At 40.2% G+C, this 24,736-nt stretch overlaps 1 protein-coding gene and 1 pseudogene across 1 annotated transcript in view; both read right to left on the bottom strand.

The window, feature by feature from the left end:
- Positions 1-4,008, bottom strand: part of Tlcd4 (TLC domain containing 4) — a 48,755-nt gene extending 44,747 nt beyond the window's left edge. The window contains exon 1 of the mRNA XM_026409624.2: positions 3,793-4,008. The gene's annotated coding sequence lies outside the window, so the exon portion shown is untranslated. The remainder of the gene's footprint in view (positions 1-3,792) is intronic.
- A 10,568-nt stretch (positions 4,009-14,576) lies between these two features.
- On the bottom strand, positions 14,577-19,028 carry LOC113197344 (ras GTPase-activating-like protein IQGAP3 pseudogene; annotated as a pseudogene).
- Between the last annotated feature and the right edge of the window lie 5,708 nt (positions 19,029-24,736).

The raw sequence follows: 24,736 nt of genomic DNA, 5'->3' as shown, positions 1-24,736 counted from the left end.
AGTCTCGATAGCCTAACCCTTTAAAAAAAAGGAATGAGGATCCTTTTCCAATTCTCAGTGAGGCAAGCAGCCAACTTCCTAACATGTTTGATCAGCAAGTGGGGTTTAGAAACAACACGTTCTATCCACTTTTTCTGCTCAAACTTCTCAAAGCTGGAAGGGGAGGTGTGAGCCTCCCACTTCCATGACACTTTGCATTACAAGCCCATGCTCCCTACCCAGCCTACGAAAGTGGACATGACCTAAATCCATCAGCCAATTTGTTCAGGATCCATTTGTCTTCTCACTTAGCCAGCAGAGAAAAGTCTATTGCTCTTGTGAAATCTGTTTTCAAATCTGAGTTCACTTCTTCCTCTTCCATCAAAACTGTTTTGCTTTGAAGTATACAAAACTGGTGGGAAGTCCCCATTTTTGCATCTACCCCATCCAGCTGCCGTTCAGTTATATGCATCCTATACCTCTCAGGCATCAGGTGTGCTCTTCTGTCCCACCAACAGGGATCCAGCCTAAATGAATTCTTAATATGTAAGATATGGGATATTAATCTGGAAGGAAAGGTGAATGGAGACACTGAGCTCTCTATCAACTGTATACCTCAGAACAGAAACAGTAATAGAATAGAAATAGAAACTTGTTTTGAACACGTATACTTAATTATGTTCTGGGTCTCAAAATAAAAATGTATTTTGTACTGTTGTCATCCAGAAATGTTTGAAAAACTGCTTTAGAAATAACCTTTTTTTTTTGTCATTTCGTCAAATCTGCCCCCCGCTTGACATTGGTCCCATTGTTAAGCATCTCTTTGCCCCCATGCAGGATATCAAGCTCTGAGAAGACTCCCAGATATCTTCATTGGCTATTTTCAAAAACCTTGGCCTTTTACACAGATTTCACAAGCTCCTTCTCATGTATCCAACAGGACTGCCTTCTCCCTGAACAGTCTAGCATTCTGAGCAAAGAAACATCTTTTGCTATTTCTGCCTTATCCTGCTTCCTCAGGTCTGGGATCTTCTTGTAGCACATCCAACTGTCTCACCAGGAATAGCAGGCCTCAGAGCAGTAGGACTTCATTTCTTTGTGTGCTACCTTTCATCCCCACAAGAAAAAGTACCACCAAAGTCACTCTTGAAATAACCTCAGGCTTTCTTGCAAAATTAGCCTCACTTTTCCTGTCATGATGCATTCTCTGGTGTAATACATACCTCCAGTGCCTGTTACCGATGCCAGGTGAACATAGTCATCCCTACTGTTCAGTTAAAGTCTGTTTCCCTTTCTGTGAACAGATGGTTACTTCCACCTCCGTATTGTTAACTTCTTCTGCTCACAGGACAAATGGAAGGAGGAAAAGCACAACAAGGTGACTATACCAGCTTAGTGGGATCCTTTCCTCTCTCAAGGACAAGGGTACAAGCTGTCTAGCACAACTCCACCCCTACGCCTGCCCTCCCTTGTCCAAGTGCCCACAGTTCTCACCAAGACAATTAACTCATTATCTTTCTCAAGAAAAACTAGTTTTCTGTATCTTAGTATAGACTATTCAGCTTACTTTTCTCAGCCAAACTAAGTATCCCACTTCTTAACCTTCCAAGAGATACTGAAGCCTAAATGAATTCTTAATCTGTAAGATATGGGATATTAATCTGGAAGGAAGGGTAAATGGAGACTTTGAGGGTTTCTTGCAACTTAAACTGATTGGTTTCCTCTATTAAAGGGAAAGCCAGCTTTGAAAGGAGGACATAGACACCAGACCTCATTCAGAGCATGGAGGGAAGAGAGTGAACAGATCTGATAACTGTAGAATAGGTGCATTTGATACTGAGGGCCAAAAAACACTCTCTAAGAGAAAGGGATAGGGTGCCCATCGCACCTTAGGTTCACTCTAGAATTTGCCTCAAAACTGTACTATATCCTTTTTGACACCTGGCCCTCTCCCACTCCCAATCAGGAATCCAGGGCTCCTTTACACTTTAGTTATCTGGCTGTAGAGGGCCTTCCATCCCCTCTGAAGCCCATACTTCCTCTTTCCCACTCCTTTGCAGGAATGTTCCCAATCAGTTAAGGACTGAGTTAGACTTCAGATGACTCCCCTTGGTAATCAAATTAATCTCTCCAAAGGAGATTTCAGAAAAATGAAGGAAAAAATATGCCAACTCTTCCATTTGTACCCTGGGTTCTATTCAGAAAACCCCGACAAAGATTCAGCTTCTCTGGAGTTTAGAAAACATTTCAGCCCCATGACCACAGCCGTACCTAGACACTTCCAAGTAAGTATAGAGCTTTAGCAGCCAAAAGCTATAATTCTTTCCACCAGGGTAAAGAAGGCTTAGAAGGAAAAGAAAGAAAAATGATGATAATGACTAAGCAGCTGGGTTCAAGGCAGTCAGCCTAGACAGAAAACTCATGCAATTTGACACAGTAAAGATTCAAAACTCTGGAAGGAGGCGATGTGGCAAAAGGAGTTGCAGAGATAGGAATAAGAAAAAAAAAGCATCATCAAAATAAATTATCCTCTGGATCATCATATGGTGCAAGAGAGGGATGGCAAACTAAAATCCATGGTTCTTCAAGTCATTCTTTCAAAGTTTCTAACATGACAAGAGTTCACATTTCTAATTTAGTTCCATCCATTTAGGAAAAACAAGGGGAAAGATTATTTACCTCATATAAAGCATACTTAAAAGGGAACTGGAATTCTTCAATTCATTACATTGGCTACACAAAGGTAAGGCTATATTCCACTCCATATGCTTACATAGCAGTTATCTCATCTAAAACACCCCCATAAAAGGTTCACTCTTCTCAAACCCATTTGTGGCTACATAAAAGGTTTTATTAAAATGACACTTTTTTTGGTCTACTTCACACTTCAATTCCCACTATCCACACAAACTAATTCCCACTATCCACACAAACTCTTCCATCTTGCCCCTCAATTGCTCTCTGGATATAAACACTTGTCAAAGATCACTCTTTAAATTGTACAATTTTATATTTTAAAAAGTGCACATTAACTCTCAAACATTGTATAATTAAGAAAATACAGACCAGCCACAGTGACCCTTAAATGAACCTAGACAAATAAAAGTGCTTTCACAGAGGATTCCTACAGTTTTGGAACTGGCATTACAAACCCCATTTCAAGGTCGGGTAAACCGAGGCACTTAGTTTTAATAAACTTGGCAGGGGTTTCAGTGGTAGAGCTGGAAAGAGAAACCAATTTCTCCCTGACTGAGCTGGGTCCCTTTCCCACTGGACTCTTCTGCACTCGGGTGGCTAAAAATGGGACCCACTTGAGAGCTGCAAAGGTAAATAAAAGCTACTTGTTTGGGAAGAAGATCGGGGCTGCGGGAGGCTGGGGGGGGCGGTTACCCACTTGATGCGCCTGCTTGTGTGCAGGTCTCCAGCAAAAAAAGAGCTTTTCCTGGATACCCAAAGGTTGCACCCACCCGCTTTGGGCTCAGACCCCGGAGACGCCTCCGACAGGGAGGGGATCCCAGATCGCGCAGCCGGGAAACGCAAATGGAACGCGGGGCGGCGCGGGGGCCGTGGGCCCGGGACTCCATCTGCTCCCGGAGCGGCGCGGGGGCCGGCGGGCGAGGAGGATGCTGCGGCCGCCCCGCACCTGCAGCAGCCCGCCCGGGGCCCTGCCGCCTCCCGCGCGGGACGCCCCCCCAGCCTCGGGGCGCGGGAGCCCTCGGCCGCGCTAGGCCGGCTGTGGGAAGCCGCGGCGACCTGCCCGGGTGGCGCGAGGCGAGCCCGCCCTTGTCCCCAACCCCTTCCAAACGGCGTCACCTGTGCCGGGTCCCGGGGCGACTTGGGCACGGGCGGCGACAGCGCCGGGCCGGGAGTGGGCGGCAGTGGTTACAGGCTCCTGGTCATTCGGCCCGGCCCGAAGGCTGGTGCCGGCCAGAGCCACCCCCGCGAGACGCTCGCGGGAGCCAGGGAAGCCGCGGGCTCCGGGCCGCTTGGAGGAGCAGTCGCCGAGGCTTCAGCTGCCGCGCGGCCGCCGCGCCCGCCCGAACTGCGGGCTCGGGTTACCGCAGAGCGGCTCCTTAAAGGGGCCGCGGCGGCTCCGGCTCCGGCTTCGGTTCCCCACGTCTCCGACCCCTGGGCCAAAGTGGGCGGGGCCCCGAAGATGTCCCAGGGGCCCACCTCCGGGTCCTGAAACTGAAGTCCCTGAAAAGGACTCCAAATCGCCCACACCTGAGGTAGGCTGCCGTGGGATCCTGGAAGATCACACCTCACCAGCGGCACAGCATGTGGTTCCCGGGATCTCCAAAGCAAGTAACCAAACTCAGGAGTGGAGAGAACTGTGAGTCCGCCTCCGCAGCGGTCTGCACCGGGACTAGCCACAAAACCAGAAATCTTTTTAGATTATGAATTGACATTCTGCCCTAAATATCCAAATACTGTGTTAATGAACAGCATGATTTGATCACCAGAAAGGAGACGAAAGGGCAGCTGCTGCTTCTTCCTGCCACGTCTGTCATGGCCAAAGTCGAGACCCGCCCCATTCTCGTTTGGGGCTGCAGGTGCATTCCAAACTGGGTAGGAGGCATGTGGTAGAGGCCTGTTCTCACTGAGCAGCCTCCTCCAGAATTCCTGAAAAACATTCTTTATGGCTGCACCAGCGCTCTACCTACACCGACCTGGAGCCCCTCAGTTGTCTGAAGCAAGATTTGAAATTTTGAAGCTGGCTAAGAATCCCAAATTGCCCAGAGCATAAACTTTGCCTTTAAATATATTTTCAACCTTTTATATATGGCAACGAAAACTGGATCAACCACAAAGAATTGTGTGGAATAAAACAAAATAATAAGTGTAGTGGCTATTATAATTTGCAAAGAGCAAAGTCTCCCCCCCCCCGCTTTTTTTTTTTTTGAAAGAACATAAGTTCTAAATAAGTAATTTGTAAACATCACCGTTAACGACACAGGATAGTTACTTGTGAGAAATATCCATTAATAGAGCTAACATATTTGACCTAATATATACATGCAGATCTACTTCAAATTTGGGCCAGAACACATACACACACCCACACACACACAACAAAAAAACAAAAAACCTCACACACCCTGTCCATATTTATTTTCAAGGGAAAAGCAATATAATTGAAATCAAAACCTGACATTCCATCTATTTATTAGAGCTGTGTGACTTTAGCTAACTGAATTTTACTGAGGCTCAATTTATTCATCTACAAAATGGTAATAATAATTCAGTTACTTCTGAAGACCCAGTCTTAGCAAAAGAAGCTCAGACTAACTTGGAAAATACAAAATGTGCTATAGGGACAGAAACCTGTCCTGTATTCAGGAAGGGAGGAAGATCCATCCTGCAGGCCCCCAAATGCATATTCCCTTTTTCCTTCCTAAGATTCAGAACATACCAGGCAGGGCAGCAGTGCTCTTTGACCACACTTGTTTCATCATAGTTGCTTCACAATGTGTGTAGTACCTGACAATTTTGGTTATTTCTTAACTCCTTGGGCAGGATGGTTGTATGTGGACATACATGGGGTCAGCCCACAGAGAGGATAGATTTCAGTGTCATCTCAGGACTCTGGATCAAAACTACCCCCCTACAGACAGACAGAATGTCAGTGGTGGCTGTTAGTTGTTTGGTTCTATTCTGTTAGTTGTTAGTTATTCTGTTATTATTATTATTAATAATTTGTTAACAATAGCAAGAACTCAGGCCAAGTAAACCCACAGAATACACTATATGTCCCACTGTATTCCTTCATGTTAGGCCTCTATAAATGCATCACCAAACTGCAAGAAAGACAAAGCCTGAGATTCAAAAGGATTATTAGTTAAATATTAAATGTAAATATTACTTAAATGTTAAAATTTGAAAACTAATCAAAACTCAGTGACCTTGAGGGACAGACTATATCAACTACATTTTTTCCTGAAAATTTTACTGCAGCATAATTTCTTTAAAATATCAATTTTGTTATTTACATTTAGATCTTTAATTATTCTTACCTTTGTTTTACCAATATTCCCTTTCCAATGATACTTCCTCAAAATTCTGTATTTACTCCGAAGTTTTTCTGCATTTTAAATGTGAAGTATGAAGGCTGAATTGCACTTTTTGTATCTTTGTTCCTAGAAATGGTTCAAGGAAACAGTTCAGAAAAATTAAATTATTCATCTGCACTTCAAAAAGTACAAAAATTCTCTTAATTGAAGCAAATTTTCCTGATGAACTTCTCTTTCCCAAGGTTCTTAAACTTCTAAATAGAGTCATTTGTTTGAAAAACTGAGACCAAAAGCTACTCCTTACTAAGATAGCAAGATAAAAGTGTTTTGGAAAACTGCCTCAATTCTTCACTAGGCTGTTAGTGGCAGCCGAACACTTTGATCAGAAAGGTTTGAGTAGTAAAAAGTAAATAACCTCAAGTACTACACTTTTTCCTATGTTGGAAAAAGTGTATCAAGAATTTTTATGAGACTTTATGAGCATTTAAAAGTATATTCATCTGTGTTTTTGAAATTTCTAGAAAGAAACTATTTCAGGATATTATAACAATTAATTATTTTATGTGATTTTCCCCATAATGAATATGTGTTGCTTTTTCTGCATTTTATTTATAAAAATAAAATTTTTCTATTTTTCTATATGGGTGAAAATTCACATTTTCTTTTTTCTCATTTTTTATACTAATTATTGTGCATATTAATTGTATAAAATAATTGGGTTTTGTGATTTCCATATAAGCATATAACATTTTGTATCCTCAAATGGTTCTTAATGGCTTATAATAAAAACCATCATCCTTAAGTCACATCAGTCTCTGTCCTACTCCTTTCCACCTATTTTGCCCCATATTCCCTACAACACAGCTGTATGTTCTTCAATTCCTAATGGAACCCATATTCCAATGTTACTTAATTTTCAGTTTTAGATATTGCTTATTGACACCTTGTCATGGTATTGGAAAATAACACGCTGTTTACACACCAGCATCACCACCACTTTGCCCACACCCTTGGCTTGACACATCACATTCAGTAAACAATAATTAGAGTTTACATCATTCATAACAAAATGTAAATATAATGGCATTGCTGAATCAAGTAGTGTGCCATAATAATACTTTTCTTGAAAATCTGTTCCTGGAGTTAACAATTGCCTTGCTTTTTCACTTTTAAAATAATCTAAACCTAAATTTTGTCTAAAATCCTTCATATATCTATCCAATGTCCATTAATAATACCTTTCAATGCCCAAACATGACTGAGTTTACTCTTATTTTGCTGCAGTAGACTCCAGTGGTTTACTCAGAGGGGATACATAGGGAGAAAATATTTACTTCCATGTCTGAAAATGCATTCTGTTCTTATTACTGATTGATAATTTAGATAGGATTGAGTTCAATTTCCTATAGACTGTAAAAACATTATTCCACTTTTACTTTTAATGCTGCTATTGAAATGTCTAATGTCTTTCTAGTTTCCAATTCCTCTGTATTTGATCTGTTTTTCTTTCTAGAATTTTCCCTGGTAGTCTAAAGTTTCATAATGATGTATTTTAGAATAGGTCTTTAAAAAAACAATTGTATTGAACATTAAATGGTCTTTTATCTGCAATTTTTTCTTATATTTCTTTAATAATTTCCTCCCTACCTTTTTTCTCTGTTCTCTCCTTGTGAATTCTTGTTAATAGGCTAGTAGACTATCCACATTAATTCTCTAAATTTGTTATCCCTTTATTCTACTGATCATCTCTGCATCTTTCTTTCCCATGGTCTGAGACAGAAACTGTCAAAGGGAGGAGTTGAAAGGTCGATTTCTCTGCCCTAGGGCAATGTGACAATGTCTGTAGATAATTTTGGTTGTCACCACAGGAAAGAGCAGATGCCTTGGCATACAATGAGTAGAGGCCAGAGTGGTTGCTAATCATTTTACAATGCACAGAACAGCCCCCACAACAACAACAACAAAAATTCCCTGCCCCAAATGTTCATAGTGAGAAATCCTGGGCCAGGAGAATGCCTTAACTTTATCTTCTAATCTTCTACTAAAGTTCTGTTCCAAACATATATTTAATTTTCAAGGGTTCTTTCAATTCTTTAGTTAGCCCTTTTATTGTGGGAACTCTCCATGGAATAAATCCTTTCTCCAGAGAAGAAACATTAATCTCAGAGGGGTATTATAATGATGGTGGTACCATTAGGGTATAGTACCTGAGTCCAGTCTGGCTATATGAAGGACCAGGGGGTTCAGAGTTTAGTAAAGCAATCACTTTAGAGCAAACCTCCTTCAGTTTAATGCCCCACCCCTCCCCTCCACAGTATACCCCACAGCCAAGTGCTATCTCCTCTAAACACTTACTTTAGTCCCTCTTACACTTGGCCAAGCCAATTACCACTAATTAACCCAACTTCAGCTTCCAAAATACATTGAAATCTTTCATCTCTTGGAGATTTTTTCTCCATCCTTAAAAAGAAAAGTAAATAATTCTTATAAATGAAACAAAGTTTTCCGATGAATACTCTCATTTTATTGCTATTTGCAAAGATCACTTCCATAATATTTAAAAATGAGGGTCTTATTTTTGTATTATAAAAAATTAATAACAGAAAGGAATCCAGAACGATGGCATGGGAAGAACCACAGTTCTGTTTTTATTTTTAATTTCCAACTTATTTTTTAATTGTGTCAAAAATTATTATGTTTTTTTTAGATTTATTTATTAGTTGAAACTGATGTTACCAATCACTATTTATATGATGTGTAACTTTTAGATCAATTTGTTAAATATCCTTCCAGATACTTTTCTATACATACTTGCAAATACTATAAGGTTTCATAGGAAAAAATGGGAGGGGGGATTAAAACAGTACATTATTAGACATGTAGGAATTTTACCATTGGAACAAATTTTCAGTTTTCAGATAAGGCAAAATAGTAATGTGTTGAGAAAGTAAATTTAAAACTCAAAGCCAGCTCCAGATTTAATGGGAAACACTAGAAGAGCCTGGCTCAAGTCAAGAGAAAGACAAAAGGGATGCCCATTCTTCCACTACTAATTTAAGGGATACTAGAAATACCAGTTGTGGGAACTGGATGAAAGAGAGAAAGTGACCATATCAATACTAGGAAAAAAATGCAAAATTGTCACTATTGATAGATGATGATATGATTATATTATGAAAGTCAACTAAAATATACATGCATATTTTAATAAATAAGTATGAATATATCAAAGAAAATCAACAAAAATACATAAATAATAGAAAATTAAGTATGGATCAGGATATAAAATTAATTTAAATACATACATCCTTTCCTGGAACTACTTTAATTGTATATACATGTGTACACCTACATGTATATATACATACATACACACATACATGTATACATATGTACGCACATAGAATACTTCTTTACAAAATAAAAGAATGAAAAGATCCTGTTATAACTGCAATAAAGAGTGCCTAAGCAATTACCAAGAATATAAGTAACAATAAATGTTGGTGAGGATGTGGGGAAAGAGGTTCACTCATATATTCCTGGTGGGACTGCAAATTGGTACAACCACTCTGGAAAGCAGAATGGAGATTCCTCAGAAAACTTGGAATGGAACCACCATTTGACTCAGTTATCCCATTCCTCAGTATATACCCAAAGGACTTAAAATCAACATACTACGGTAACACAGTCACATCAATGTTTGTAGCAGTTCAATTCACAATAGCAAAGCTATAGAACCAACCTAAGTGCCCTTCAACAGATGAATGGATAAAGTAAATGTGGTGTATATATATATATATATATATATATATATATATATATATATATATATATATATATATATATATAGAACTGGAGACTATCCTTCTAAGTGAAATAAGCCAATCCCAAAAAACCAAAGGCCAAATAGTCTCTCTGATATGTGGATGCTAACACACAATAAGAGTGGGGGAGAATAGAAATTCATTTGATTAGACAAAGGGCAATGGATGGAAAGGAGGAGGCATGGAAATAATAAAGACAGTAAAATTAATCAAATGTAACTTTCCTATGTTCATATATGAATATGTGACCAGTGAAACTCCACATCATATACAACCACAAGAATGGGATCTTAATTAGAATAAATTATACTCCATATATGAACAATATGTCAAAATATACTCTTACTGTCATGTATATCTAAAAAGAACAAATAAAAACAAAAGCAAGTGCCGCAGTCTGGCTGGGCACAAGATCACGAGCCACTCACAGCTTTGTAGATTCAAACAGCAATTCTTTATTCCCGAACTCACACCGGCCCTCTACAAACACGTTCTGGGGAAATCCAAGTTCTGCCACCGAAATACACCTACTCCCCCAGGCTTTTAATCCCAAAATACCTTCTGAATTCCACGAGAACTCAACGGGAACTCAGGCAGCAGGATACGCCCTATTCCCAGCAGGAATAACCTTAAACCGGGAACTGCCCTAAACCCAGATTATCTTAAACCGGGAACGCCCTAAATTTGTCTTAAACCAGGAACGCACTAAACCCAAATTGTCCTAAACCGGGAATGCCCTAAACCCTAGGAGCGGGATACTTCCTAAAACCTGCAGGATACACCCTAAACCTGGATCCACCCTTGTCCTTGAGCAGGGTCACCTTTCTCAAACATACATGCAATGTCACAGGGAATGTCCAAGGCAAGTCCATTTCCACGAGTCCTTCCTCTAAGCAACATGGGGTACGCTGGCAAGGAAATTTCAATGCGTCATTCCTACTTGGCAATGGCCCTCAGCAAGCAAGGGGTCTGGGCTTGTGGCTCAGCAATAGAGTGCTCACCTAGCACGAGTGAGGCACTGGGTTCAATCCTCAGCATCACATAAAAATAAAATAAAGGTGTCCAACTACAACTAAAAAAAATATTTAAAAAAAAAACAAAAGCAAGGAACTGGATGAAAACCTTAATTCAATGGTGAACTACAATTTTTCACATTTTCTTGAGAAACAAAATCCAAGCCTTTCAAATTAAATTTAGAGTGAAATTGTGGAGAAGTGACATAAAATAAGTAAATATAGCATTAAAATGAGGGCTTCAAAAATTTTGAAGAACTCTAAATTTTCAAGGCTAGACAAAATAGTAAACCAAATTTGCAAATAAACTTATTCAAACTCAAAGAAATAGTCCCTAGGAATAAATTTAATAAGGAATATGCAAAATTTATGAGGAAAACTTGAAACATTCCTTCATGACCCAAAGTAGAATCTGAACAAATGAAGAGTCAAACTGTGTTTGGGATTAAAAAAAAAAAAAGTCAATGTATACCAATTCTTCCTAAATTTTAATTAAAAATTTTTCACAATCACATTGAAAATGCCAACAAATTATTTTCTTGAATACGGCAAACTGATTCTAATGTCCATGTATAAAAATAAACAAGCAAGAATAATTTTTCTCAAACTCTTGTAAAAAAATCAATGAGGGACTGGAGTTATAGTTCAGTGGTAGAGCGTATACTTGCCATGCACAAGGCCCTGAGTTCATTTCCCAGCACCCAAAAGAAAACAAATAAAAGATTATGGAATAACCCTCTCTATATTAAAAACATACTACAGGGGCTGGGGATGTGGCTCAAGCGGTAGCGTGCTCGCTTGGCATGTGTGCGGCCCGGGTTCGATCCTCAGCACCACATACAAACAAAGATGTTGTGTCTGCCAAAAACTAAAAAATGAATATTAAAAAATTCTCTCTCACTCTCTTTTAAAAAAAAAAAGAACCTTGGCAATTTCTTTAAAAAAAAAAAAAACATACTACAGAACTTAAATAATTACATACTTGAGGATTTTATAGGAATAGAATAATGGAATTAGTAGAAACTCTAGAAATAAACTCAAATAAGCAGCATCTTAAATCCATAGGATAATATGAATTTTTAAATAAACGCATCCAGACAAAATGAAGTTAAATCTATATCTCATACTGTACACTAAGATATATTCGAAATGGGTCAAAGATTTAAATATAAAATGTAAATACACAAAGGTATATAAGACATGGGTAAATTCCTTTCTTGCCTTAGAATGGGAAGATATTTATAATTTTATCTCAAAATCCAGAACCCATAAATATTAATAAATCTAAAAATGAAACACTATTAATGGCTGAAAAATAACAGTAACATAAGCAAAGTAAAAATACAAATTATAAGCTGGGGAAAATATCTGATATTCAAATCACACATAAAGGGGTGCTTAATATGTAAGAAGCTTCTAGATAGCTAGAAGAAAAAATCCAACCACTGAAGAGAAAAATAGAGGGCACTAACAGACATCACACACACAAAAATTATAATTTGCCCTTAAACATTAAAAATTCATAAAATATATTCCAATTAAAACCAACAAGCTCCACCCCATAAACAGATTGTTATTCTATTTCCCCCACTACTCTGATTTTGGAGCATTTATCTTTCAGTATAGCTCTACGGATTGGTTCTACCTTCCACCATTTTTTGAAAAAGTAGCAAATTTATGAAACTGCCTTTTTTTCTTAAAATTCTAGATCAAAATGCCTATTAACAAGGCAAATAGACCTTACTGGGTAATGCTACAAGTATCATTGTTTATCAACATATAAAATTCATGCCTACTGTTTTGTAACATAAAGAACTCATATATCAGTATAGCAAAAAATTAGTTTGTACATGTATATCTTGTTCCTTTGAACAAATTGTTCTTTAAAAAATAAAACTGATAGTTGAATCATTCATGAGTAATTTTCATAGACCTTAGAGCTAAAATACAATTTTAGGAAATTAGAAAAGTTCCTTTGGGATTAGGAATGGAACCATCATATGACCAACTCTACCACTCCTTGATACTTATCCAAAAGAATTATTCATCTGCATACTAAAGCAATACATGTATACCCACAGCAGCACAATTTCCAATAGCTAAGTTATGGCACCAGCCTTATGTTATGGCAGAAGTGGGCCTGCAGATCCATTGAATCTGCTTAAAGAGTCAGCTTTTAGGCATAAGAATCCTGAGGGTAGAAGACAAAGGAAGCTGAGATAATGAACTTTTAAACACCAGCAGGATCCCTAGTGCCCTGACCCAAGGTGACTTTAACACAAGGTGGAAAAGACTAGCATGGATATTAGTTTGAATAGGGCAAATGAGAACTCTTTCTTTGAGCTCAAAAAGATGCAAGAATTAAAACCAGGATTAAGTGCCCCAGTCTGGCTGGGCACAAAATTATGAGCCACTCACAGCTTTGTAGATTCAAACAGCAATTCTTTATTCCCCAACTCACACCGGCCTTCTACAAACACGTTCTGGGGAAATCCAAGTTCTGCCGCCAAATTCACGTACTCCCCCAGGCTTTGAATCCCAAATACTTTTTGAATACCAGGAGAATTCAACGGGAACTCAAGGATCGGGCGTGCCTGAGGCAGCAGGATACGCCCTATTCCCGGCAGGGTACACCTTAAACCTGGAACCGCCCTAAACCCAAGGACTGGATACTCCCTAAAACCTGATCCGCCCTAATCCAGTAGGATCCTCCCTAAACCCGGATCCACCCTGGTCCTTGAGCAGGGTCACCTTTCTCAAACATACATGCAAAGTCACAGCAAATGTCCAAGGCAAGTCTATTTCCACAAGTCCTTCCTCTAAGTGAAAAACCAGCCTCTATCTCAGAGCAAAGCCTGTCCAAGAAAGGGACATGACCTTTGTCCTTGGAAAAATTCACAGATCACTCCTAAGCACATTCCCACCCTGCTAAGTTGTTTATATACAAATAACAGGAGAGATCTGCTGCCCCAGGTGTCCCTGACTCAGTCAGGCTAGGTGGAGATCCATAGCAACCCCCTAGCAGCCACCAATCAGCATGAGACAGAGAAATACCTGGGATGCCAGATGACCCTCCCAGTAGTTTATGGTGGTTGATAACATATTGGGAAACCATGTAGTTCAGCACATACTCCCCTCTTGGCTCAAACCAATCAGTTCAAACCAATACCCCTTTTGTTCTGACCAATCACCCCTACCCAACTTGTTCCCGCCAGTGAATGTGCTAATCATGTTTTAGAGTTGTTATTTGATTTTCCCGCTGTGTGTGATGATTTGCTATGATGTATGTGAAGTCCCTGCCCTCTCCAAAAAATGTATAAAAATGCTGCAAACCCTGGGCTTGGGGCCTCTCAGGGTCACCAGTTGCTGTATGTGCACGGGGAGGACCGAGCTAGCTTGCAATAAACACCTGTTTTCTGCTTACATCGATCTTGGGTCTCTGGTGGTCTTTGGGGGTCCTGAATTCGAGCATAACATAAGCAACATGGGGTACGCTGGCAAGGAAATTTCGATGCGTCATTCCTACTTGGCAATGGCTCTCAGCAATTAAGTCCATACAATGATTTGGTGTATAGGGGTGGAAGAGAAAATAAATACCCTAGTAACCCACATATAAAGAGACCATAAACAAGGGGACAATATTTGAGGTTCATGGAAGGCCACCTTGCTCATCCTGCCACAGAGGACAACAGTGCCACATGGGCACCCACAAACACATTGTTCTATGTCCACACTCAGGAAATTGGCATTTACTTCAAATTACTCATCTCCGGAGTGATGTCAAAAATGACATTTATAAAGTGAGCGATGGGAAGATCTTCAATTTCCACCAAGACACCCTTCCCCAGGAGCTGGGCAGCAGTGTAATGAAGAAATGACTGCTTCTTCCCCTTCCTGGAACTCTTGTTGCTGGGGGCCAGGTGGTCCGGGCAGGCCCGGATGTACTGGTTGTCGCAGTCGCCCTGCTCCTCATAGAAGGTAGTCTTAGAGCTCAGGGCCTGGAATGTGGCGTGAAGCTTCACCAGCTCTGCCTTCTGCTGCTGCCAGTGCCTGTGCTGGCTACAGATGTCTTGCTTTCTGGAAGCTGAGAGGGTCAGGATCTCCTTGAGGGAGTCCCCAGTGTGGAACTGTATGATATCAACCAACATCTGCTTGGTGCTTAGAAGCAGGCTCTGGGCATTGATATCATCAGCATCTGCCTCTAGCCCTTTGAATTTATTGGTGAGTATCAGGGACACTCTGAGTTTGCTTTATCCATGTGACCATCTGCAGCTATGTTCTCCCTGATGAGGTCAGGGATGGTGGGCAGCTCCCCAAGGTCCTCTAGGAGCTGGTACAGGGGGTCCCAGTGATTAGGAGTTATTCAGTCCTGATGCTCCAGCAGCAGCCTGTGCATGTTAACCAGCTTTCCCACCATGATGTGCACCATGGGTTTGGCCACAGCCACCATGTCTGAGTACTCATCCTTAGCAAACTGCTCTTCCAGTTCTGGCATCTGGCAGACTCTGCAGATGTACTTCCTGAACTTGAGGTGTGTCTTCTACAGATAGTCATTCAGGACCCACAGGTGCCAAGTCTCCCCAGAGAAGGCCTTGCCAGCCGATGCATGCTGCAGGAGCTGGACTATAGCCCCTAAGGCATGGTGCTGTGGGGTGGCCAGGGCATCACTTACTTCCAGGATCACAATGTCAGAAGCCACCATAGTGGGGTTCAGGAAGCCATAGTACAGCAGGTTCCCCACATTCTTATGGACCTCACTCCCTGTGGCATCAGGGAACTTATTTGCCAGTGTTGTCTTCAGAACTTTGACCACATACCACAGCCCATATGGAATTTGGCTCAAAAATGAAATGATGGCTACAAGAAACTTATCAATCATTGCAAGAAAGTTGCCAAGGAGATGTCCAGCCATCTCTGGACCTTGGGGTGGCTCATGGGCTGCTTGGGGGTGACATCATAGGGAATATGGCTGCACTGCCCTGTCTGGGCCTCAGTCTGGTTGATCCAGCTCTAGTAGATGTGGACAGGGTCTGTGTGGACACTAAGCACCTTGTCCTCCAGCATGTCCTTGATAAACTTGCCTAGGATCTCCCACAGGGTGCTCTGTCCCCACTCATTATAGCAGCAGGTAGGCCTCCCAAAGGTTGGAGGCATAATTGTACAAAACAAAAATCTCTGCCTCCATGAACTTGGTGGTTCTATTCTGTGGCATCTGAAAGATCAGCTTATCCAGGTAGATGGGTTGAGTCTGGAGCAGGTAGAAGAGGTGCTGGTAAGCTTCTAGTTTCTGCAGGTTCTCTTTGCTTAGAGACTTTAATCCCTTCTGCTTATCCAGAACCATCATATTTGACAGCTGCTTCTTCTTCATCGTCTTCTTTTTGTTGTTGTTGTTCTTGTTGTATTTTTTTTTTGCTTTTGTTTTAAATTCATTCATTCATTCATTCATTCATTCATTCTAATCAGTTATACATGACAGCAAAATGCTGTTCAATACATTGTACACACGGAGCAGAATTTTTCACTTCTCTGGTTGTCCCCAAAGTAGGATCATACATGTACCTGTGCTGAGAGCCATAGCCGAGTCCGAATGATGCATGGCATTTTTGCCAGACCAGAGTGGTTGAGAGTTGACCCCAGCAAGCCATTGAGATGATAATGGTTATGTTAAGCTGTGTATATTAGACCCCTGCTGTCCGCCTCTGGCCTGCTACTTTGGAGTTCTGTGGGGATTCCAGGAGAGTTCCCATTGGTTGGGGAAGTGCCCGAGGAGGAATTTCCAGTTGGTGTGTGGTTCCTGGAAGAGCCCTGTGGCCTTGGGGAGAGTTCCCAGGGAGCGTGTGTGGAGTGTGCTGGTGGAGTTCAGAAATAAAGTTTGTTCCTGCTTCAGTGGCTCGTGATTTGTGCCCAGCCAGACTGCGGCATACCTGGTAATGTTGACCATCTCATTCCACCATCTTTCCTACCCCCCCTAATCCCTCCTCCCTCCCCTTTGCCCCATCCAAATTTCTTCCACTCATCCCTTACCCTTACCCCATTATGAATTAGCATTCATTTATCAGAGAAAACATTTGGCCTTTAGTTTTATGGGATTCTTCTTGGTCAGTTTCTTTCAGTGGGAGACCACTTCCTGTAGGGTGATCTGGTTTTTCACCAGCAGGCCAATCTTGATGTCCATAGGATGAGGTCGTGCCCCAGCTGCTGATTGGAACAGATCTTTCTGACCATCTCTTCCTGGAGCTTCAGAAGCTGGGCCTCGGCTGACAAGTTCTGCTGGCTTTGGTTCAGGAGGTAGGCAAATCTGTGCACCACACTGAAGGGAGGATGGGCTGCATGCTAATATGGAGCAGAATTTTTCACTTCGCTGGTTGGCCATGGTGGGGTTGCTCAACATTTGCTCTGTCTAGGCTGCCTTGCCTTCCTTGATAGCTTGATTGATAGCAGCCACACCAAGGACCATTCTCAGCTGTGCTTGTGTTCTAGTTGGCTCTGACCACTCCCTGGTGGATCTCCTCCGGCCACAGCACAGCTCCATGATTCCCTGTCACCTTGGCCTTCTGTCTTTTGGCTGCCACAAGGAAGAGATGATACCAAGGAGCAACAGGAAGGCTGACAAGTCTTCTCAGAGCTGCCTTGGTCCAAAGCCTCATTGATAAGGCTGACCACAAGGACCTGATTGGTATCTTCTTGGACCTGGGCATTGTTCCCTGGCTCACGGTGCCCTGCAGATCATTCCAGCGAGGAAGGTAACATCCACTCCATGCATCTGTTGCAGCTTCACCAAGACATCAAAGTAACACTGAGCATTTTCTCCTTCTACCTCTGCTAGGCCAGTGATGGGATTTGCCAGACTGTTCCAGAAGCCACAGGCATCCCTGGCCTCCAGGTTCCTGTTAATCAGGACTATGGCTGACAGCATCTCCATAGCCACGAAGAACTCCTCCTGGAAAAGCTCTCCCCGCTGCTGTCGCTGGGGCACTGCTAGCTCCTGCTGGTACACAGTAGCAGCAAAGGGGTACCCTGGAGGCAGCTCCTTCACTGTGTCCATGGCCACTCCCCTCTGAATGGCTTTGTTGACCTACCTCACAGCCTGGAGCATGGCTTGTTCTGACCACTCTCCCTGTTGGCTGCAGCCACAGCAGTCTGATCTTCCTCCTTTTCCAAAAGCTCTACCAGGCCCACCTCCTGTGCTTTCTGCTCTCTGTGTGAGGTCACTTGTTTCAGATACCAGTCAGCAAAGTCTCTCCTCACCTCTTGCAGGGTCAGGGCAAGGTCCTTAAGGGCCTCAAGCAAGGCTTCTGGGCTCTCTTTCCAGGGCTTCATCAATGACTTCTAGAGCTTCACGGACATTGACATGGTTGATGTTGCCCTGGATTTCAGTCTGGGTAAGGTAGCAGTCATAGATGTCCTGGCTTTCTCTGTCATCGTGGTTCCTGGCACTGGCAGCCTTCTCCATCTTGGCCAGGGCCAACATTTCCTGGTAGATGGCTGTCAGAGGCTCTCAAAGATTCCCCAGAAGAGCACTAGGATTCTGCAAGGCAGCCAGGGTGTCCTGGACCACCCCTCACTCCACTGCTTCATCGATGGCAAGGATGGCTATGTGGACTGCAGTCTTATCCACAGAAAATTCACTGGCCAGGATGCCCCCCATCTTGCTGAAGGCAGTTCAGAGGCCATGTTGTGGAGTTCCTCAGCTGTTGAATTTCACTTTCACATATAAATCATGTATGTATCTGAGGGGCCAATCCCAACTAGGAGAGGAAGATATTGAGAGCATGAATGCAGTAGATAACCTGGGGCATGTTCTTCTTGTCATAGATGTCTGTGGTCTCTGGGAAGAAGGTCCAAGGCAGACTGATGTGGGCTATTGCAGACAGCAAAAGTTGAGGGTGTCTGTGTGGTGGAAATACAAGCCTGCTGCCTGGTACTGCAGCTGCTCCACATCACAGATCTTCTTCAAGGGAACCACAGAGGGTGCAAAACAGTGGCCCCATTTAGCCAGCAGCGCTCCATTGCAGAGGCTGTCCTTCAGGTATACCAGGGAGGGAAAGCTCCTCCTTCAAGTAGGCCTCCATTTAGCACTTGGCTTCTTCTAGCCAACAAAGGTACTAATAGGAAACATTCTGCCTCCTCTGTTCATCCATTTCCTCAGCTCTGAGGTGTTCATAGGCTACCCAGTCCCAGCCCACTCTTCCCCCCTCCATGTTCCTCCTTCTTATAACCATATTTTTAATATACAAACATTTTCTCCCTTAAATATTTATCACCCAAAATGATCTCCTATGTCATTATGACTATTGTTCATACAATAATAGTATTACTATAATCAATTTACTCATCAAATTTGAATCATGTTCATTACCAATTGTTGTCCCATTTTAGATATTCTATATGAGAAGTCAGAAGCATTAAGAATAGCAGTTATTATTTACCTAGAAAATAGATATGCTAATTCACTTCTCCCACTTAGTCTTTGGGCCTGTATTCTGTTCTTTTTAGTAAAAACAAAACATTTTTATTCTCCAACAAGTAACAGTTTTGAAAAATTACCCATCCCATCCCTTTTAAAAATATACTAAGAATATTTTAAAAGAAGAAAAACTAGTTTTAGAGAGAAAGATATTTTATGGGGATTTATTTTCTACAAAGAAAAGTATGATTCTGGTCTCAGATTTTAAAATTCTCCTTGTAGTAAATACAAGATAAAATATCATTTTTGAAAGACAGTTATAATTAAATTTTAGCTTCAAACTTTGTTATACATATTCTATAATAAAATGTGTATTATCCCTAAATGTTAACAATATTGAAAAATCAAAATGTTGAGAGAAATGGGTTGTGGAGTAAGGAAAAAATGAAACTACTAATATTCTCTATGTAGCATAACTATAATATCATTAATGAAAACACTATAAGTATAAGGAAATTTAACTTGATATATTAATTCTATCTCTAATCAAATAAAAAGTGAAGAAGTTAACAAACAAAAAATAAAAGTGAATGTCAGAATTTTAAAGCATAGAAATTATTTCTTTAGACATAAATAAGAAGCTCATTTTGTCTCCCAACATTTACAGTGTGGAAGCATATACTAACATTTATAATAGATAGAAATTGAGGTCGTCAGAATTCAGATGACCTTTGGATAGAATCATTTTTCAGATGGAGTATTATTTCCAGGGGTTCTCCATCTCTCCACATGACTAACAAGATCAGCCAAGCCACCACAGAGACCTGGAAGTCACCCTTGACTCTTTCCTGTTCCCACAGCACCCAGTGTCTACATTAGGACAAGTGCACCCAAACTAATCTCCTTTGCTCAGTCTAGTTCCCACACACATCTCTTCTCATTAGCCTCTATTTGCTGCCACCAATAAGAAAATAATTTTTTTATTTAGAAACAAATAAAATCATATTCATTCATTCATTCATTCAACTTTGAATGAATATATTATTAGTTTTAGACAAGTGACTAGTTATCAAAATCTATAACCTATAAAAGAGGCAACATTATGAACATAGGAATCAAAACCACAATTTTGAGTCTCACAACTGTGTTCTGAGAGCTAAATCGCTGAACACAGCCAAATTTTAAGATGTTCAAAGACCAAGTTTCTATATTACACAACTTTTCCCCAGACATTGCACCCTGCAGCTTTGCACCTTACGTTGTACCATGAGTGACCTCCATGGATTCTCACCACTTTTCTCAGCTTGTCAAGGAATTAATTTAGGAAGCTCAAAGCACATGGCTAAGGAAGAATCTTAACTGACAATTGACATTCTAGAGAGGGAAAAAGTGAGAGAATGATATTCCTGTTTTTTGTTTGTTTGTTTTGTTTTAATCCTGAGCAATTAACTAAATAATAGGAGGGAGTCAAGTGACTTAAAGGGATACTTTGCATTACATTAAAATACAAGCATCCTCTAAAGACCCCTTCCATAGAAACTCTCCTCTGACTTGTACATGAAGTCCTGTACTAAATGACATTTTAAAAACTGCCAGGATTTGGCTTTAAATATTGTTTTTATGCACAAGGTATTTTCACTAGTATGAAAGGGAAAGTAGTTCTCCCAATGTACCAACATAGAGGTGAAAGGAACTCAGTTTGAAATCATTTTATTTTAATCTGAAGTATTAATTCTTCCAAAAAAGAATGTCCATTGTAAGAGCATCATGGGATGCTTTGAAAAGAATCATGCAAATTTGGATTACTGGTCATATAGTAAGTGCTTGGAAAATAAGTAATTATAACCAATACCTAAAAACACCAACTATCTAGATTCAACATTTGTTATGCTGATTTGGGCAGAAGAGGATGAACAAATTAAGCAGAAGATTAAAACCACTTGTCTCCTAAATAATTCAGATATGGTTTTTGTGCTTTTTAAAATCTTCTTTGACTTGTAGTGAATATTAAAACAGTTAAGACCAATCATACTTTGACTGTAAGAAAATAAACATACAAAGAATTAACTCACTGATATCCCTGTATGGCTTCATTACTTTAACTCAGAAGTCAACTCTTTAATTGCCTATAGGAAATTATCTCCAAGTATTTCAATATTCTCTCTAGGGAGAAATTCCAGAGGAACTGAGTAGAGTTTTCTATGCTACACTTTCTCTTCTTCCCTACATTGGAGTTGAATGAGCATCTTCCATTGCTTAAGTCCCTTTGAGTTTCACTGCCTACCAAAGGATTTCTTCCAAACAAATATAGTACATTCACCAAAAGAAGTTCTGCAAAAAATCATTCTTCAGCTCAGTCTATTACCTTTGCTCATATTTCTCTGTAAGCTCTTGCCTCATTCCTCCAGCCCGTGAGATTTTACTATAAGTCTTGAACTTGAGAACATGTAAGCTTTCTGTTTTGATTTTTAACTCTGTATTTTGCAATTAACCTTTTGCTCATTTAAAAAAAATTTAAAATTGTATTTATTCTAATTATACAAAGACAGCAGAATGTAATTCAATTCATATTAGACAAATAGAGCACAATTTTTCATGTCTCTGGTTGAACACAAAGTAGAGTCACACCATTCATGTTTTATACATGTACTTAGAGTAATGATGTCCATCTCATTCCACCGTCTTTCCTATCCCCACCCCGCTTTGCTCTAAGTTCGTCTATTTCTCCCATGATCCCCACCCCCCACCCAACTCAGTCACTTCTGACTACTTTGTATTACCTACTCCAGGTAATAGCCTCACCCAACTTTAACCCTATCTCAGTTTTGTTTTAATATCCCTATTTTCTCCTCGGGTTTTCCTCATTCCACTGAGATATATGTTTTGTAAACTCCACTTATATACTACCTAACACTCTCTTTCTTGAGCTCCAGATCTATATTTTCAAGATCCTATCAAGTTTCCCAGGTCCTTCAAATGCATTGTCCCCCATCCTCTTTGTACTGTTCATTCTCCATCTTTCTCCATTTAAGAGTCATCATGCCTCTTGTTACCAACTCAGGAGCCTCAATTTTCCTAGATTCCTCCCTCTTGTTTAGCCCTCTATGTCCAAGCACACACCAAATTCTGTGAATTCTACTCACCAAATTTATTTATTTACCTCCTCTGCTCTTCCTCTTTCATTTATTATGTTTCGGCCCATATACTATATTTTACCTCTTACGTCTTCCCAGCATTAAACCAGGAAAATTTCCTTTGTATCTTCTCCCGCTGCCTACTACCACATATTTCACATACAGTAGACTCTCAACAAATATTTATTAATTGCAGAAGAGACTTCAAACCCTTATAATCTTACACCTTCCCTTGTCATTCATAAATTTCCTTTCTCCAACTCATACCTCTGTAGAATTCTTCTGACCTGCTGTTGGTTTTATTCCTTTCACCTCAAGTCAAAAGCTTTTTATTACTCTTTATTGCCTTTCAAACAAATGCAGATATAAAAATCCTCCAGTCTAGCTCAAACCTACCTTTCCTGTTTTTCCTCTTCATATTTTCTATTCTGTTCTCTACTCAGTCTAGCTAAATCCAACAACTAGTCATTAAAAAAAAAAAAATCTTTTCCTGCCCCTATACTTATGCTTATGCTACCCCAAAAACATAGAATGCCTTTTCCTCACTTCTGTCTTAGTTAAAGTTCAAGTCCAATACTGTGCCACCTTTTTCATGAAACTTAGATTCCAGATGGAATTTCTCTCTTCTTCCTCTCTCCTTTGAGGGTTTGAGCAAGTTTATGCATTGCTTTATACAAGTATTTCATTTCTCCTACTAGGAAAGCAGTATCAGAGTTATTCGGGTGGTATGTTTTAAGACCACCTGCAACAGAATAACTGGAGTTTCATTATGGACAACAAAAAAACGCTATAAAATCGTCTCTTAAGGAAGCTCTCAGAACTCTGCGCATTAAGAATAAGAGTCCCAGGAAAGTGTGCAATATGGGATGGGGGGGGGGGCATAGTTGGAGACTGAGTTGAAGAAATGGGTCTTAAAGTTAGTCAGAATGGGAGCTGCTTTCTAGTTACAGCTCTGTTAATGTTTTTCAGAAAAATCTAGAAGTCATGACAATCATACAGATAGAAAAGAAAAAAAAATGTTAGAGATGTTATTTATTAATTCATGTAGTAATTGACCTAGGGAAATGTTATGTTCTTTTTTAAAAAGAGTCTGAAGACACATTTTATTTATAAAGAGTTGGAAAATGTTTCAAATACAGTGAAAGGCAGGTATCTCTTAAGAAATGCAATTTTCTATTGAAATATGAAGTTTTGTATGCCTCTTGCTAGCTGTGTGACTTCGAGTATGATACTTAACATCTCTAAGTTTCAATTACTTTATCTGTATATAGTGATAATGAAGTTTCATAATTTTTAAAATTTTTTCAAGAGGAGAATACTTACCTAATAGAGTTATTGTGAGAATTATATGAGTTAATGAGTGCCAGGACTTTCGGAAAGTATAAAGAAAACTGTACTTAATAAACATTACCCAGCAGTGTGAAACTACAAGTAGTACTAATACTCATTGTTAGTCCCCTGAAACTGACTCATTCTCACTTACTAATAAATGCATCCTTTCAATAAATTAACCCATACATGTTAAATACCAATTTATGCTAGGTTTGGGTGGATAATAAAATAGTCCCTTGTCTTTAAGGAGTTCAGGGTAACAGAGGAGATGAGGATTTAAACAAATAATTGCGTGGATATAATTAGTGAAATCAGAAGTATGCGAGCAAATTGACAAAATGGCTAGCCATGTATAGAAAGTACAGAATACTTACAGGAAAGGATTACAAAAGTGAATTTGTGAAACACAGCATGGTAATAATTATTATGGTAGATTATTACTCATTCAATTTGCACAAGAGTCAGTAAAAATTTATTCTAGCCTGGTGTGGTGGTGCATGCCTATAATCCCAGTAGTTTGGGAGGCTGAAGCAGGAAGATCTTGAGTTCAAAACCTGCCTCAGCAAAAGTGAGGCTACTAGAAACTCAGTAATATCCTGTCTCTAAATAAAATACAAAACAGGGCTGGGGATGTGGCTCAATGGTTGAGTGCCCCTGAGTTCAATCTCTGATACAAAAAAAAAAAAAAAAAAAAAAGTTTGTTCTAATTAAGTACTAACTGTGTCAGGCACTATTCTAAAGTTCCATCAGTATCCTACTTAATAAAAATGTTTTTTTTAATTTTTATTTTCTGACTTTCTTAATGGTAGTTGGACACAATACCTTTATTTTTATGTGGTGCTAAGGATCGAACCCATCATCTCGCACGAGCAAGGTGAGTGCTCTACTGCTGAGCCACAACCCCAGCCAATAAAAATGTTTTTAAAAGCATAAAAACCTGAGGCTTAAAGAAACCAACCAACATTCCCAAGATGATCAACCAGAGAGTGAAAAAGCCACAAGTCATCCCAGGCAGCCTGTTTCCAAACTGGGGAAA

Source organism: Urocitellus parryii, chromosome 11, assembly GCF_045843805.1.
Source record: "Urocitellus parryii isolate mUroPar1 chromosome 11, mUroPar1.hap1, whole genome shotgun sequence".
Classification (NCBI taxonomy): Eukaryota; Metazoa; Chordata; class Mammalia; order Rodentia; family Sciuridae; genus Urocitellus; species Urocitellus parryii.
Note: the sequence above shows the minus strand (reverse complement) of the source record. Positions and strands in the feature narration are given on the sequence as shown.